This window comes from Heterocephalus glaber, unplaced genomic scaffold (assembly GCF_053883595.1).
Source record: "Heterocephalus glaber isolate CG9 unplaced genomic scaffold, H.glaber_assembly_v1.0 deba00001454, whole genome shotgun sequence".
Classification (NCBI taxonomy): Eukaryota; Metazoa; Chordata; class Mammalia; order Rodentia; family Bathyergidae; genus Heterocephalus; species Heterocephalus glaber.
Window position 1 is genome coordinate 16,976,087 of NW_028258303.1, and position 18,175 is coordinate 16,994,261.

The window sequence follows — 18,175 nt, forward strand, 5'->3', positions numbered from 1 at the left end:
TCAATGGCAACTGAATGAAACCCTGAACTGGGAACACAGTATTTTATATACTCCCTAAGAGCCTAACAACTCCTAACAAGGGATAAAGAAGAGCTAACCAAGCAGGTTCAACCGAAGAGTAAAAAGATGTATTTCTGCCAGATGGATAAATTGAAAAGATCTTCTGTACAATATAGTGATACAGTGAAGAATACTATATTGCATGCTAAAAATTGTTAACAGGGCAGATCTCAAGATAAATATTCTTATAAAAAGGAAAAAGAGGGAGGAAACTTTTCCAGGTGATGATTACATTTCATTTGGGGCATGCTTTCGGGGATAGTTTCAGGATATGCACATACCCTAAAATGCATCAAGATGTAGACATCAGACATGTACAGCTTTCTTGTGTGTTAACCTTACTTCAATTTTTAAAAGGACTCAATGGGAGATTAGAATTGTGGCATCCTTTTGTTTGTGGTAGATTATTTCAAATCAGAAGAAAACTGCTAAGGGTCAATTCTATAAAAAGAATATATACACTCTAAGTTTCATATTTACTTATGTGGACATTTTCTTTGTACAGAAAACATAAATATTTAACAGACTGGGAATAAAAAAGATTGAAATAGCTCAAAAACCACCCATTTTATAGATAAGTAAACTGAGATTCATAAAAATGTAATTACTTTCTCAGGTTCCCTAAGCAGCTAGAAAAAAACTCACAAATTTGAATTCAATTATTTGACACCAGTGAGTTTATTTATTCTTAACAGTCCCTCCATCTCAACTTCTCTTTGGTTTGTCATTGTAGGATCTATATTTGGGACAGAGTCTTGCTATGCAGTTCAGGATGGCCTTGAACTCTCTATGTAGCTGAGGCTGGCTTCAAACTCAGGGTGATCCTCCTACCTCAGCTTCCCAAGTGCTGGGATTACAGGTATGCACCACCACACACAGCCTTAGTAAGATCTATATTTTCTTTCTTTTTTTTTTTTTTGGTACCAGGGTTGAACTCTCCCTCTTGCGAGGCAGGCGGCAGAGCTACTGAGCTAAATCCCTGGCCCAGTAAGATCTATATTTGAAGAATAATCATTTAATGGTGATGATGCAGGTAGCTCACATTGCAATCTGACTTCCCCTGTCTTGTGCCTTCATATATATATAGTTTCAGGAATATTGCATACATATAGTTTCAGGAACACTCTGAAAATACAGCTATTTCAGGACCCCACAGTATTAATTACAATTTTATTTCAAACTTCTAAGTAAAGCCCATCTTCATATTTTATGTTCTGAAAATTATACCCCTAATATCCATCTTTACTCTAGTTTCTTTTTGAACTATCTTGTTTCCATTTCTTTTTCAAGGTTTTAATGATGTAGACATCCAAGTGTTTAGGAGACATTAAACAAAATTGCCAATGATGGTCAATTTTTACTAGGAGATGGTGCCCAACTGCTTCATCAAAAACTTTATACCAATGTTCACATCAGTTCTATTAAAAATAGTCAAAACATAGAAACAAACCTAAACATCCATCAGCAAGTGAATGGATAAACAAAATGTGGTATATTTATATAAGGAGTCATATGTGGCAATGAAAATACATAAGTGCAGATAGTCTATACTAGTCTGGATGTTGCTGTCAATGTATTTGTGGCTGTGATTATCATTTACAATCAGTTGTTTTCAAGTAGAGAATGAAAATAATAATCCTGTATGATGCTCTCATTAGCCAGGTAAAGGTCTGAAGAACAAAGACTGATGTTTCCTGAGGAGGGAATTCTGCCTCAAAACTGCCACATAGAAATCCTTTCTGAGTTTCTATTCTGTAAGTCTGCTCTACAGATCCCACACTTGCCAGGTCCACCACAGTTGTATGAGACAAATCCTTACAATAAAACTCTTAAATCACAATTGCTTTAGATAGATAGATAGATAGATAGATAGATAGATAGATAGATACATAGATAACAACCCTTATCTGAAAGGATTGTGACTAGAAATATTTTAGATTTTGGAATTTTTTGGATTTGGGAATATTTTCATAAATTAAACTAGTTGACCTTCACCAATCCAAAGGTCCAAAATCTGAAACTTTTTGAACATCATGTTGGCATTCAAAAAGTTTTAGATTTTGGACCATTTCGGACTTCATATTTTAAACCTGCATCTCTATCTCTATCTGTGTGTGTGTGTGTGTGTGCATACATGTGTGTATACGTGTGTGTGCATACATGTGTGTGTGGTGTGTATGTATGTGCCCTATTGGTTCTAATTCTCTAGAAAATCCTAATACAGTGATCAATCATCCTGGTTGTCCAAAACAGAGAGGCTGTGTGGCGAATGCTAAGACGTCCTGAGCACAGGCAAGTGGGTCACAACACTGAAAGCATCTCTTTCCTACAGCACATTGCCTGGTAAAAAGTAACATTAGGGTTATATAGAGTTTCATGATTTTGCCAACTATTTCTGACACAAGTTATCCAGCCGATCACAAGTCAAACAATGCTAACTTGGCACCGCATTAGGTTATGTGGGTTTGTATGTGTATGTACCAGTGATGTACATACATCACTACTACCTAGGCTCAGAACATTTTCATCACTCCAGTTGGAAACCCTGCCCCCATTAAACATTTACACAGCTCTTGACAACTACTAATCTGCTTCCTGTTTCTGCAGATTTGCCTATTCTGGATATTTCATGTAAATGGAATCATAAAATATGTGACCTTTGGGATCAAAGAAAAACTTTATACAGATATTCATAGCAGTTCTATTAATATTAGTCAAAACACAGAAACAAACCCAAATATTCATCAACAGGTGAATGGAGAAACAAAATGTGATATATCCGTATAAGGAATCATATTTAGCAATGAAAATGAGTAAGTACAGATACAAGCATGTGACAACATGAATAAACCTTAAGAGCATTATGCTAACTGTGCTAGGTTTTATAAAGGAATATACAAAACCAGAATTAAAAAGAAAAAGAAAAAATGTTAAAATATTATTTTTCAGTGTTCATTTTGGACCACGATATAAATTTTGCAAAAGTGCTCTCCTAACCTTGTTGTTTTCCTAAAATAGAGGTGCCCCACACACACCAACCTTTGCAGAAAACACTCTTATTTCCAAGGAAGCTTGGGATTTAAGAGAATGGCTTTGTGGATTTAATCCATAAATAATGCGCAAATATGTGGAAGGGGTGTGTGTGCCCCCCTGAGTGTGTTTGTGTTTGTATTATACAAAGTAACGAAGGCTTAGGAAAATTTAGTCAATTAGAAATAATTACTTATCTCAATTAAATAAAAATATAATTACTTAAATTAATAAGATCACAATTATGTGCAAAGCCAGGCCTTTGCCCTGATGCCTAAGCTCACTCTCTTACATATAAAACACATTCAACCATGAACACTAATTATAAAGGAGCAAATCAGAGGAGTTAAGTTCCAACTTGAAAATGGAATCTAAATAGAAGGGCAAACATAATCAGATGGGCTCAGCCCAGGAGATCATAATAGTAAATGTGCAGTGTATATCCAATGATACAACACGTCCGATTGCCTCGAGAAATTGAGTTTGAAGCCAGATTTGTAAGACCAAAGAAATACAGATTAGGTGAAAAAAAATCAGAAAAGGTATTTCAGGATTTCAGTACAGTTACAATGTATAACATGCTTTTCATAATACCAAGACTGTTTTCAGAACCATAAAGTTAGGGGGCAGGCTATTAGTATCAAACAGATTACACAGATGCACAGAATTCATAGGAAAATGGAAACAAAAACGAAGCAAACGATGGAAGCTCTTGGATTCTGGATTGAAGAGTTCAAATGTCAAATGAAGTCTGAAGAATTACTATAGATTACTAAACAGGTATGACATGAAAGGCCATCCTTGTCTCTGCAAGTCCCATTTCTGTGTGTAGAAAGAGTTGGGGGACACCAACAGGCAATAGTTCTAGCCAAGCACGACCACAGGATGCTCTGCCATTGAAGAGTAGGTTAATAGTAATGACTACGGAAATACTTTTTCACAAGATTTTTAAAAAATTCTTAGACTGACTTTGAGCTGGGCTTAGCTACACATTCGGATATTACCCTCAGATAAGAAATACCATAAAACACCTGCATTAGGTAATAAAATCCAACAACATCTCCTTTATATCAGAAGCTAATCTATATATATCAATATTTAGTGGAACTTCTACCATAGCCTGGTATATAGATACAAATAGGCCCGCCTCTCTGCAGAACCTGAGATAAGTACTTCCACAAAATATTGCTATTACAATGCTACCTATATCACCTTTACAATCCTGTAATAAAACCAATAATAATACTTTGTACTTATGAATTGCTTCACACTGAAAATCTCAAATGTTTTATAGACCATAAATTCTCCCAACACCCTTCATGAAATAAAGGATAATTATACTCCCCAATTAGCAGGTAAACTAGAAACTAGCATGGCTGAAGGACTTGCCCAAGGCCACTGAGGTAGACAGAGTCCACTTGCTGAGCATAAGCAGAGCTGATCCTGGACGAAATAGTGAGGGAAGTAATCCTAGATGTGGATAAGGCTCTACTTCCCCTTTCTCTACTAACTTTTGGCAGCTCTCCTAAGTTTTCCTTAAGGTGCTAACTGATACCAGTTGATAATGCTCAAGGTGTTACCCTTCCCAGGGATATCTACATTTTATTAGGGGACTCTTGAAGCCTGGCTGGATGTCAAGAGCCAAATAAAGAAACCCTTTGAATCGATGATGGAAATGGCTCCCTTCTCTCACAGGGAAGGGGGCATGGACTCCTGAACTTTCTCTCTTACTATATCAGTCAGAACAATGAGCTGCTGCTGTGTTTTAAGGGCAGTGGTGGAAAGGTAGGAAACACCTGTATGCCCAGAGCTACCTGACCTCAGAACAGTTCTGCCTGAGCCATTTCTGTATTAGGAGGCAGGATCTCTGACATTTTGTAGCTCCATTCTTTGTTCCCAAATATTATCATAAGTGAATTGTTTCCTGACATTTGCTGGGAATACAGTTCAAACACTGCCACCAGGTGGGATGTCTTTCACTTAGCAAGGCAAATGTTTTTCATGACATTGCCAAGGAAATCAACAACATTTAAAGTCTCTTCCTACCTGAGAAGGGGAAATGACACAATTTGAAACCACCCAGAAAATGCCTGGTTGCCCACTGGCCATGGTTGGAACTTGGATCTGATTATTTGAATTAATTTCAAGCAGCAAGTCTTGTATATATGATTAAGAGAAAGGTGTGAACTAGGAATGCAGGGTCTGAAGTCTGCTGTAGGATCAATTCTATATTTTTATGACATTTCATTAAAAGGATTTGGAGAAGATGGTCACACTGTGAATACATGTTGAACATAGATAAATAATTCGAACTTTTACAACTGATTATTTCACCATTAAAAGAGAAGCAGTGCTGCCTTCCAGCTAAACGGAAACCAAACTTCTGCAATCAACATGAGCCACAGGGTATGGCCAGATTTTTGGGTTTTTGTTTTAAGAGGCTTCTATTTTCATCTTTCTATCTTAGGTAACAGAATTAGAGTACTACTAATTGGTCACAGTTAAGGAATATTTATTGTATGCAAAAAACTCTCCTGATTCAGTGTGTGATTCTTGTCCTTAAGAAGCTGTATTCTCAATAGAGACACAAATGTAGTCAGATTCTCATCTATATTGTCTTTTAACTCTTCTAGGTTTATATATCAAATTATAGAGATTTGCAGTTATCCAGGAATACTTCATGAAAAAAATGTAATCTGAAGTTTCCTGATCTGGAGAAGATTAACATTTTGGTTTGGTACCTGTCCCATATTACCAGGAAATTTGCTCTAGAGTGTTTTAAGGCAAGAACAACTGACATAGGACAGTAAGACATTCCTTCAGGGTTACTCCTTGTCAGTGCCTCAGAATTCAAAACTACATAATGAACTGGCTACAAAGGTTAGCATGAATCTCTTTTTAATTATTTTCACTTCCCTCAAAATGTGTAATTCCATAAAAATATGTTGTACATTTAGTACAGACGTGGGATTACGAAAATGAGAGCACAACAGTTCTTGCTTTTGCTGAGTTTACGATCTGTCAGCTTCCATTCCTTTTTTAATTCCTGCCTGGTCAAATCTTACCCAGTTCTCCCAGCACTATCCAGACACTCCTGTTCTGTTTACAGCTCAGCAATAGTTGCCAGGATTGACAACATGGGTACCTGAAGTATTTATATAGCGTTTATGCAATCACTCTTCGTTGCTCAGTCAAGGAACTGGTTTGCAGGGCCTGGCTTCATGCCAGAGTTATCTTGATCTTAATTTTATAAGGCAAGAATTAACCCCAGAGTTCAAAAATTGAAAAACAGGGTGGAGGAGTTGTTGGTAGGCGATCATTTGTGGTCAAAGAAAGCTGCTTGCTTTTCCGTGGGCAGATATCCAGGAGCAGTTTAAAACAACTTTCCTTAAGGAAAAAAAGCCAGAAAAACACCTGGAAGCCCTGAAGCATAAGTAAAGAGTAAAATGAGTCCTCCTGGGTGATAGTTATCATTTCTACACCCTCATCCATTCATATTTTTTAAGCATTCGTCACCATACCTAAGCAACTTTAATTGATCCTGTTAAGATTTTACATGGGTCATCTAAGGAGCTACACCTGGGAATTTTCAGGGTGAAAGGCAGAGGTTTGCAGCCAATCTAATGAATGGATCTCTGAGTTGAGATGACAAATGAGATCACTTATCCCAAATGGCTTTCAGTTCCAGATACTGAAGAGTCCATAACTTCTTCCACCTACAGTCCCACTGCCTAGAGCTTCCTGGATTGCATTTAAGGGTGGGGTTGTTAAAAAGGAAGAGGGACCAGAGGGAAAAGGATTAGGGAAGTGGAAGAACAGATTAGAGCGAACCTGAAAACATGAAAGGGGAGAAAGGTAGAGGGTTCTCCGCGTATTTCAGCATTGCCCCTCATTCTTAGGTTTGGGTCTTCTATGCTCATCAACTTGAGAGAATGGCTGCAGGAATAGCAATGAAAATGCTTATTAAATTGTGCAGGTCACAACTGCCAGGGCATGAAGTATTTAAGTGTTATGCTTTTAGAAACTCCAGTGAGGAAATAATCATCAAAGGGGTGAGGTGGAAAAAGGATGGGCTCTAAGAACAGTAGCATCTCTTCCACAATGACAAGAATCAGGCTCTGTTAAACTGCTGTGTGCAGAAACAGCTGGTCAGACCAACAGGGCAAAGTCTACTGGTAGAAGGCCTTTCAGAGGCCATTAGAATTTAAACACATTAGAATTTAAATTACAGAGGAAGGATGTACCCAAACACCTGCAGGGAGAAACTGGTTAGGACAGTGGGTAGAGTGTCATGGGACTGCAGGCTACAAGTAGGAAACAAACAGCTCAGAGAAGAACCTTCCAGGATTAGTCAAGTAATGAATTAACAGAGGGCGGAGGGAAAACTTTCAAGGTCTCGCGCGGTGATTCAAGCGTGACCCAAAACATTCCAGCAAGGAAAAAAGTCATCAATTGTTAGAAATAAAATCATTTTTGTATGGAATGTTAAGTTCTTATAGGACTTTTATCATTAGAATTTTTCAGAAAAAGTGGAATTGAATAAAAAAGAAAATACGATCAGGTATATTATAAAAGCAGTGTGCATATTCTTATATGTTAATTATGAAGAAGAATATAAAATAGCTTAACAGACTCTCTCTTCATAATATAACTTATTTTAACTACATAAAAAATAAAAATATTCTATGAATATGAAGATATGATCAACACATGGAAGTATTCTATACCCAAAGCATAGAAAAGGAGGAAAGTCAGAAGCTGTATCCTAAAATGCTACTTTGGTTAGATTTGGGTTCGGTGACTATGAGTAAAACAAAAATATATAAAACACAATATCTGCCCTTAAGGAACTAATTTGTTTAGTCATCTTTAATTTTCACATTATTTAAATTGCAAGGAATGTCTTATTTGAAAAACAGTTGAAATTAATTTTAAAAAAGAAGAAATAAGCAAAGGCTAAACTAATTTTGTGCTACAGGAGTATGAACTTATTTTCATTCTATATATTTATAAAGAAAAAAATGTATTGGGCAGGAGCTATTTGATGTAACACTCCTTCAGCTTATCACTATTCAACTGGATTCAGCTCAGCAAATATTTGTTGAGGAGGAAGTGATATACAAGGAAAGCGGTGAGATAAAAAGTTGAACAATGATCCCTGCCTTGATGGTCTTTGTAGCTAAACAGGGGTAAATTAACGCAGTGATGTTTTCCCTGAGTCTATTCCTTGGATTCTTGTCTGATTTTTCTTTATCAGACAGAGAATAAGAGCAGATCATTCGATAAAACCCTCCAAGTGACTGATGATTTTCAGTGGAAATCATTAAGAAATTGGGAGTGCCTCTGTCACTGGGCAGGGCTAACAGTCTGCCTTTGCCAGATTCTGTTCCAGTTGTCTGGAACATCTCTCTTCTAGTCCTTCTTATGTCTATCTTTCAAATCATTCAGGTCTCAATTCAGATGCCATGTCCACATACAGACCTCTCTTCACTATTGCTTTATCATCCATGGTATTTCTGTGAAATTCTTTTGTTATTGATGTTCAGTTCAGTTTATTGTCTATTATTCTTAGAATATAAACATGAGGATTTGTAAGTACTTTGTGTGGACCATACCTCCTTCCGGTTTCTAGAATAGTGCACCGGACATAATGTGTACTTGATGTGTATTTATGAACAAATACGAGCGGAAACATCTGCCTCAGCCTCTCTGGGTCATACTATCTTAACCCTAGACTCTAAAAGGAAACAATCACTTTGCTCCCAGATGCATCTCCAGCACCAAAAAGAATGTCTACTACACAGTGGATATTCATTCAGTAATAAGTTGTTAGCAAAAAAGGATGGTAAGACAGAAACCTGAAAGACAAGGACTCGAAGCACTGAAAATCAAGAGCAAAATAGTGTGCAAAATAGATTATGTAGTTATGGGTCAATCATTGTGCATTTGTTCCCATGAGACTTAGTCAACATTTGCAAAATCTCAGTTTCTCTGAAAGCTGGGACAGAAGTTAAGGATGAGCTGTGTGTTCAAGCTCAGGCCACAGTGCATGAGAAGGGAAAAGCAGCCCCTCTGACTGCAGTGCGGGAATCAGTGGGACAGCTGGGAGTTCCCGAGGAGGAAGAGGCAGAGGAGAGGTCTGGCTGCTCCCTCCCCACATGGATGTTTTCCATTGCTGCCCAGCCTGAGAGAGCGGGGTTTTGTTGTATTAAAGAAGCAGTCATTTCTATATAACAAATCAGCATATAACAGGCAAGTGCTCTAAGTGCTGTCAGACATGTACTAAAAGTTGGGAAGATGGAAAGGATTAAAGGCTCACAGCCATTGGATTGATAAGGAATCACTTCATGGAGAAGACAGTGTTTTCAGATGAGGGGGACAAATGGGGCACAGGAAAACAGCAAATGAAGAGAAATAGAAATGAGGAAGACAAATATGGAAGGCTATGTGTACCAAACTGAGGTATTGTTTTAAGTTTTTTAAACTTATCTGGTAATGAGCAGATACTTTTTGCTTTGGGGGAAAGTTTGTAACAGGAATGGAAAGAGTTTCAGAAGCCTAAGTCTAATGGTGAGACACATGGTTAATATGGTAGGCAGGATTCTAAAAGGACTCCCCATGACCGATGATCTTATATGATCCCCTGCATCTCGAGCATAGGAAGAAGCTGTGGATATGGGAATCTCTTGTATATGATTAGCTTATGTCACACGGGAAATTTGAATTTTAAAAAAGGTTATCTTTGGTGTTCCTAAACTCAGATAAGCTGTTTAAAAGGATGGGGCAAGAGCAAGATCCCAAGTTCATTCCCTGGTACCAAAAAAAAGGATGGGGCTTTTCTGGAGAAAGAGAGTGGAAGTACCATATTTAATATGCAAGAAAGTCTTCAGGGCTGGCTTGAAGATGAAAGAGGATATGGTAGGTAGTGTCTAGTAGGTGATTAAGCCCTGCCTCACAGCCAACATAATGATGAGACCTCTGTTCTGCACCTGTAAGGGACTTCTAAAACCCAAGTGCCTGGGAGTGGATTTCTACGCAGAGCTTTCAGATAAGAACACCACCAGGCCAACAACTGAGACCCGGATCAGAAAACTCAGCTGAGCCTACCTGTATTTTGACTTTCTGAACTGTAAGATAATAAGTACGATAATAAGGCTATTTCAACTTTTAAGTTTGTGCCAATGTGTTGTGCATCGATAGGAATCGAATACAATTGGAATGGGGAGAAACCGGAAGCCACTTAGGAGACTATAAAACTAGATGAGTAATTTTTAGTACATAATTAGTACCTTAATGAAAGAGGTTCCAATAAAAGCAAATGGATGGGAGAAATACCAGAGATCGCCTCTGTCTTATAGCAATGGGTTCCAAATGGAGGTCGGAGAGGAAAAGGTGAATGTGGCTTGAAGACTTGGAGTCTGGATATCTGAAAGGAAAATGGTGCCATTCAGAAATGTTTGGAAACCAAGAACGTAATGGGGGTGCAGATGGTCAGTTTCATTTTAGATGCAATTAATTCATGATATCAACACAATATCCACAAGTTTATCAAAAATGAGATGGGGGTTACAATTATGCAAAGAAGTTGAGAATGTCATTTAAAGAAATTTATTCATACATTTTTGGAGTAAATGATGTTCGCATTCATCTTAGGGAGTGGGTATATGTACAGAACATATCTTGATTACTTTTACTCCCCTTCTCCTCCCCATCTTCTGTCTCTAGATCTCCTATCCCCATCTTATTGTTATTTTATTATTGCTATTTATACTTCATGCTTACAACATGTACAGATTATATTCATTGATACAATGTACATGACACATCTTAAATCTTTTACGTCACCTTCTCTTCCCTCCTTCCTCTGCCCTCAGATTCTTGGTTCCCTTCTCATGTGTTTCCTTTTATCAGTCTTTTATTTTGCTCTTTGTATTTTGGGTTACTCAAATGAGACAAACTATGTGGTATTTAAGCTTGTGTATCTAATTTATTTCACTTAACATTATACTTTCAAAGAGTATCCATTTTCCTACAAATATCTCAAACATATCCTTCTTTATAGCCAAGTAGTATTCCATTGTATGTAGATACATTTTCTTCATCCATTTGTTGATGGACATATAGGCTGTTTCCAAGATTTAGCTATTAGGAATTGTGATGCTATAAACACTGATATGCATGTATCTCTGTAATATGATGTCTTTGGCTCTTTTGTGAAGATACCTAGAGGGGGAATAACTGGATTAAATGGAATGTTTATTTTTAGTTTTTTAAGATATCTCCATAATGATTTCCGTGGTGGTTGGAGTAGTTTACGTTCCCACCAACAATGTAGAAGTGTTTCTTTTTCACTGCAGCCATGCTGGCTTTTGTTATTATCTGATTTCTTGATGATAGCCACTCCTCCTGGCATAAGATGAAATCTTAGTGTTGTTTTAATTTGCATTTGTATAATGGCCAGAGATGTTGAACATTTTTTCATATGTTTATTGGCCATTTGTACCTCTCCTTCTGAGAAGTATCTACTTATTTCACTTGCTTTATTTTGGGGGTCTAATTTTTTTGAGTTTTTTGTATATTCTAGATATTAGTACTAGATAGTCCTAAGGAATAGCTAGGAAAATTTTCCCATTCTGGAGGCTGTCTCTGTTTGTTGGTTGTTTCATTTGCTGTGCAGAAGGTTTTCAATTTGGTATGATTCCATTTATTGATTCTTAGTTATTTCTTGTGAAATTTGGAGTTATTTTCAGAACATCCTTGCCTACGCCAATGACTTCAAGAGTTTTACCTATTTTATCTTCCAATAGTTTGTGTTTCTGTTTTAATATTAAGATCTTAATACTTTTTGATTTTAGTTTATTACATGGTGAGAGACATGAGTCCACCTTCAATCTTCTGCATATGGATAACCATTTTCCCAGGACAATTTGCTAAAGAGACTATCTTCCAAAAATATGTGTTTGACCCCTTTGTCAAAGATCAAATAGCTGAACGTGTCTGGCGTTATTTTTGCATCCTCTATTCTGTCCCACTGATTGACTTGTCGGTTTTCATGCCAAAACCATGCCAATTTTTTAATTACTGTAGCCTTGTAATATAACCTGAAGTCAGGTATTGTGATGCCTCCTGCTTTGCTCTTGTTGCCCAAGATTGCTTTTGCTATTCTGGGTCTCTTCTGGTTTCATGTGAATTTTAGGATTGTTTTCTCTCCTTCTGTGAGGAATGCTATTGGTATTTTTTGTTTGTTTGTTTTTTGGTACTGGGGATCGAATTAGGGACCTTGTGCTTACAAGGCAGGCGGCGGAACCACTGAGCTAAATCCCTGGATGCTACTGGTATTTTTTTTTTTTTTTTTGGTACCAGGGATTGAACTCTGGTCCTTGCCCTTGCGCAGCAGGCGGCGAAACCACTGAGCTAAATCCCCGGTCCTTGGTATTTTTGATTGTGATTGAGTTAAATCTATATATCAATTTTGGAATAATAGCCATTTTGACAATATTAGTTTTGGCTATTCAGGAACAGGGGTATCTTTCCATTTTCTGATGTCCTCTTCAATCTCCTTTTTCAGAGTTCTATAGTTTTCTTTGTGGAGGTCCTTTTTTTTTTTGGTTATGTTTATTAGGTATTTATTCTTTCTTGATGCTATTGTGAATTTTATTGTTTTTCTAATTTCCTCAGAGATTTCATTATTGGTGTACAGGAATGCTACTGATTTTTGTGTTGATTTTGTATACTGCTTTGTTTTTTAATTTGGTTATTAATTTTAGAAGGCTTTTGATTGAATTTTGTGAGTATTCTATGTAGACAATTATGTCATCTGTAAATAATAATTGACTTCTTCCTTTCCTATACATATTTCTTTTACTTGTCTGATTGCTCTCGGCTAATGTTTCAAGTACTATTCTGAATAAGAGGGTGATAGTGGACATTGTTGTCTTGTTCCTGATTTCAGAGGAAACGCTTACAGGTTTTCCCCATTTAATATGATATTGGTCATCAGTTTGTCATAAATCACTTTTATCAGAGTCAGGTCAGGTCTTTCTATACCTATTTTCTTTGGGTTTTTTATTTTGTTTCGGATTTTGTCAAATGCTTTTTCTGCATCTATTGAGATGATCATGTGGTTTTTATCCTTGTCTCTGTCTATGTGAAGTATTACATTTATTGATTTGCATATATTGAACCACACCTGCAATCCTGGAGTGAAACCTACTTGGTCATGATGTAAGATCCTTTTGATGATTTCACTCATTCTATTTGGCAGTATCTTATTAAGAAATTTGCATCTATGTTCATTAAGAAGATTGGCCTGTAGTTTTCTTTTTTGGTTGGCTCTCTGGTGTTAGGATCAAATGATGCTGGGTTCCACAAATTAGTTTGGAAGCACTCTGTCCCTTTCAATTTTGTTGAAGAGTTTGAGGTATTGGTATTATAACATCTTTAAAGTTCTTGTAGAATTCAACAACATATCCATCCATGGGTCCTGGGCTTTTCTTAATTGGTACTGCCTCAATTTTGTTGCTTGTTATTAGATTGTTCAGAATTTTTATGTCTTCTTGATTTAGTTTTTGTAATTTGTCTGAGTCTAAGAATCTATCCACTTCTTCAAAATTTTTCAGTTTGTTGGAGTACAATTTTTTATAGTAGCCACTATCTTCTGAATTTTGATGGTGTCCATTGTGATTTTACCTTTTCCATTCTAATTGCATTAATATGAGTCTCTTTTCTCTTTCTTTTGGTAAGTTTGGCAATTCTGTTAATTCTTTCGAAGAACCAGCTCTTTAATTCATTGCTTCTTTGTAATTCTTTTTAGTCTCAGCTTCATTAATTTCCACTCTGATCTTTATGGTTTCCCTCCTTAAATTTGGTTTGGTTTTGGATTATTGTTGCTTTTTGAGTATCCTGAGGTTCACCATTAGGTTATTTCTTTGAGCACAGTTTTTCTAATGAAAGCATTGACTGCATTAAGATTCCCTTTAGGACTGCTTTTATTGTGCCCCATGGGTTCTGGTGTGCTGTGCTGGCATTGTCATTTGCTTCCAGAAAGGAATGCCATTTATAGTGCTCCTGGTAATTAAATAAAAGCACATAGCCAAAGTGGGTTAACTGAGGAAGGAAGAAGAGAAATCCTCTTGGAAAACCACCCACTTAACTTTTAAATCTTAGTTCAAGTCTCATGTCTTCCATGCAGCACTCTCTGCTCTCATTGAACCCAGGGCTTCCCACTAAACTACCACTCCATCCCCAGTACCCCCTCAAAATTTTTAAATTTTGAGAAATGATCTCAATAAATTGCCCAGGTTGGGCTCAAAATCTCAATCCTCCTGCTTCAGCATTCCAGAGTGCTGAGATTATAGGTGTTCACCACCAAACCCAGTTTACATTAACATTTCTTAAATTTGTTCAACTGTAATCCCAGCACTCTGAGAGGCTGAGTTAGGGGGAATCACAAATTTGACCCCAACCTGGGCAATTTAGTGCCTTAGTGAGATCCTGTCTCAAAATTTAAAAAATGAAAAAAGAGCCAAGGATATAGCTCAGGTGAAGGCCTTAGGTTCAATTCCAAGGACCACCACCACCAAAAAAAGAAAAATTATGTTACTTAATAATAAGATATTTCTATCTCCTCAGTGAACTAAATTTTCAGAGAAAGTTTTCTGTGTTGTATTCTCAGCACTAAATGAAGTATCAAGTTCACGAAACATATTAAACTTCTATCGAGTGAACAAAACAAAGATGGAACCAGAACCCACTATGGCAAATAAAGCCTGACCTGAGAATCAAAAACTAATTGTTAATGGAAAATTTTTAGAAAGTGAAATTCATAATCCTCAAGAATGCTCATAAAGGCATGCATAGTACATATATACACATACATACAAACAGGATTTTTTTTAGTCAAAAGTAGAACTCCACTAAACAGAATCCACTAAAATTCCAAATTTGTGTTTGCTGTTGTCTGTTACTTTTTGTGAAATGTATTTTACTTTTTGTGATTAGGAAAAGAAGAGATGTGTTCTATGGCTTCTAACTATAGAAGATTAACCAAAGTCAGATTAACCAACTTTTAACTGATTAATCTGACACAACAGAGAGACCAGAAACAAGGCACCTGTACCACTAATACCTTTAGCTCTGAAATTTCTCTTTTGAAAAAGCAGATAATCTCCATACATGAAGGAAACCTAGTGCTCAGCTATAATTATGAATCCTACAATTTATGTATTGTTTTGAGTGGGAAGGCACTAAGGATTCCAGCATTCTGAAATAACTAAATTCATCTAGGTCTGAGACTCTCTGGGCTTTGACAATTGAAACACTGTGCTACTGTCTTGAAAGAGGTCAAGAGGGTATCCCCAGGTGTGCTGACTGGGAACTGTTTATTTCCAATTCAATTTGCTTTTGATTCAATTACCCAAGACTTGCTCAGAAGGTCCACATGGGCTCCTTTATTTGTCACTGCTAGACACACTGCTGGAGGGAGCACTGCCGCTCCATCTTCCTGGGTGTGTTAGTTGCAAATGAGCCATTTTAGGTTTGGGATTTGGCTTCTAAAAGTGCTCTCCAGGGTGCCAGATCCCATATCTGGCCTCTATTCCAGCTGCAAGTCCCTGCTAGGAATTATTCTTCTTGTATGTTTAACATACCTTTGATACCATGCATATACCACATATAAGAGTAGGTCACTAAAATACAAAAATGGGTATGGCTCAACATTTGCTTTAGACAAAAACTGACAGGCAATTCTCTTAGGTCCCAGCTAATTTTTATTATTATTATTATTTTTTGCACCGGGGATCAAACTCTGGTCCTTGCACTTGCGCAGCAGGCGGTAAAACCACTGAGCTAAATCCCCGGCCCCCCAGCTAATTTTTATTAAGCATTTGCTATGTGCTAGGAACTAGGCAAATCTCTTGACATGGAATAACAAATTATCCTTTCAAAAACCCTGGGAGACGGGAACTATTATTTTATACTTAATGCTCAAATGAGAGAAGAGAAAGTACATAACAACGAGGAAGAGGTGAAGGTAGGCAATGACAACAGTTGTCTCCAGTGCCCCCAACATGACTTCCTACAAAATGAAGCATTAGATGTTGAATATAGAATGGCAGTGTTGCAATAGAAATATTCACAGGAGTTAATTTGAGGAAAGTGTCAGGGATACTTCCAAAGGGAAGAGGCCAAACTTTTGACAATGAGGACTGGGACTTGGGGAGACCCAGAACTATCTACCAAAAGGTCAGAGGCGACTATGTAAGAAGGAGTGAAGAAGCTGCTTCCAGATTTGGCATTCTCCCATGGCATAGTGCAGTGATGGCAAACCTTTTAGAGGTTTCAGTGATACAACCTGCTGCTGCACGCGAGCCACAGGTTTGCCACCTTTGGCATAAAGACTCCAGGAACATTAGTAGAGGCAGCTCACGGAAGTGGGAAAGCAGAGACAGGAGTGGGCACACAACCAAAGATTCACAGGTAAAAATCGGAGGTAATGAGTTTCCGGGGCCTATTGAATTTTGGAATTAGGTCTTCATTATTAATCACAAACGCTGTTATGTTCTCTATGCCAGGCAAAGATAACCCACACGATCTTATGGAATCCTTGCAACCACTCCTGAAGTATGTGTTATTTTTAAGAGCTGCCGGGTGGCTAAGGGCAAAATCTAAACCACAGGGAGAACGTAGTCTGAATTTGGGATAAATTTGGGATGAAAAGCGATTGAGCCCTTACTACAGGCCGGCCTGGGTGCCAGGCACTTCAGCACTGCTTTCTAAAGCCACCCAAACAATACTCTAAAATAATGTGTTGTTATTTACCTTTAAAGAAGAAACCCAGATGTGGAGGCTCAAGGTGACCACTGCCACATCAATAAATCCCCTGGCCTCTCAGAAGTACAAGAAACACAGAGTTTACAGCACTTGGCCAGGCGCTGAGAACATGTGAACTAAAACTTCAGTTAAAACGCTAGCTTCATGATTAACTGTGTGGTGTTCCAGGCCCTGTACCCGGAAGTCAGGCTCCCAGAGTCGGACCTCAGCTCCACCACCTGCTGTGTACCCTTTGGCCTCAGTTCTCCAGTCTGTAAAGTGGGCTTTGTTATGAATAAAATGAAGAACAAGTAGTGCCTAAAGGCATGGTCTGTGTCAGGTAAAAGGTTGGCTTAATCTCCATTTTACCTCCAGAAAAGGGAGAATTAGCAAAGATACCAGAACTAGCAACTCCAAGTGGCCGCTCCCACTCCGCGACCTTCCAGAGGCTCGGGTTGCTCCGCAGCACGCCATCCTGCAGGGTAGCCTCCGAAGGGGTGTAGGGGTGCGGGCGGCCGGCGGGGAGTTAGCCTGCATATTTATTTGTTTGTAATAGGGATGGGCTCTCGATTGTTTTGTCACCTCCGAAGATGAAGACGCGAATACAGAGGGACCACCACGGGCTAAACTCGCAGGATGACAGGTAGTTATGACGGTAGGGAGGCACAGGCGCAGGGACTGGCAGTCCAGGTGACAAAGGCCGGGAAGGAGCCCGGCACTGTGCTCACTTCGTGGTTTTGTTTGGAATCCGAAGGGGGTGGGGAAGAAACTATTCTATTTTCTTCTACCTTCTTGCTAGCCAATATGTAGCTACAGTTCTTGGAGAGATTTAAAAAAAAAAAAAAAGTCCCTCCTACTCTTCCTTCCCCATGCTCTCCTTACCCTCCTGCCGCCGCCACCCCCACAGCCTTCCTCTCCCTCCCCCTGCTGGTTCGGGCTTACTTCGCTCCCGGCTGTGCTCCCGGCTGCAGCCAAGTCCCGGCTGCCTGCGAGGCGAGGGGACGCGGTCGGCGGCAGGCCGGGCGGCGCGGCTGGAGGACGGGTCCGGCGGGCTGTCTGTCTGTCCTGCCCCTCACACTCACGCAGGCGCGTGCGCCGCACACCCACACGCAGCACTCGCACCGGCCGCGCCGCCTCCTCCGGTCCGGGGGAAGGCGGACTAGCGAGCACCTCCGGCCCGCGGCGCACCGGGCTGCAGCCCGCGCCTGGCGCAGCTTCGGCCGTGTTTGCCCCGCAGATATAGTGGGGAGAGCGTGGACGCGGCTGCCGGAGCGCC

General features: G+C 38.8%; 1 long non-coding RNA gene across 3 annotated transcripts in view; it reads right to left on the bottom strand.

The window, feature by feature from the left end:
* Positions 1-18,070, bottom strand: part of LOC110349945 (uncharacterized) — a 186,904-nt gene extending 168,834 nt beyond the window's left edge. For 2 of the 3 annotated variants that reach the window (XR_015452905.1, XR_015452904.1), the window contains exons 1-2: positions 17,842-18,070; positions 10,380-10,516 (exon numbers count right to left, since the gene is read on the bottom strand). This is a non-coding gene — a long non-coding RNA (uncharacterized LOC110349945). Of the gene's footprint in view, positions 1-10,379; positions 10,517-16,908 lie in introns of all 3 variants that reach the window. The other variant, XR_015452903.1, reaches the window with a different exon arrangement.
* Between the last annotated feature and the right edge of the window lie 105 nt (positions 18,071-18,175).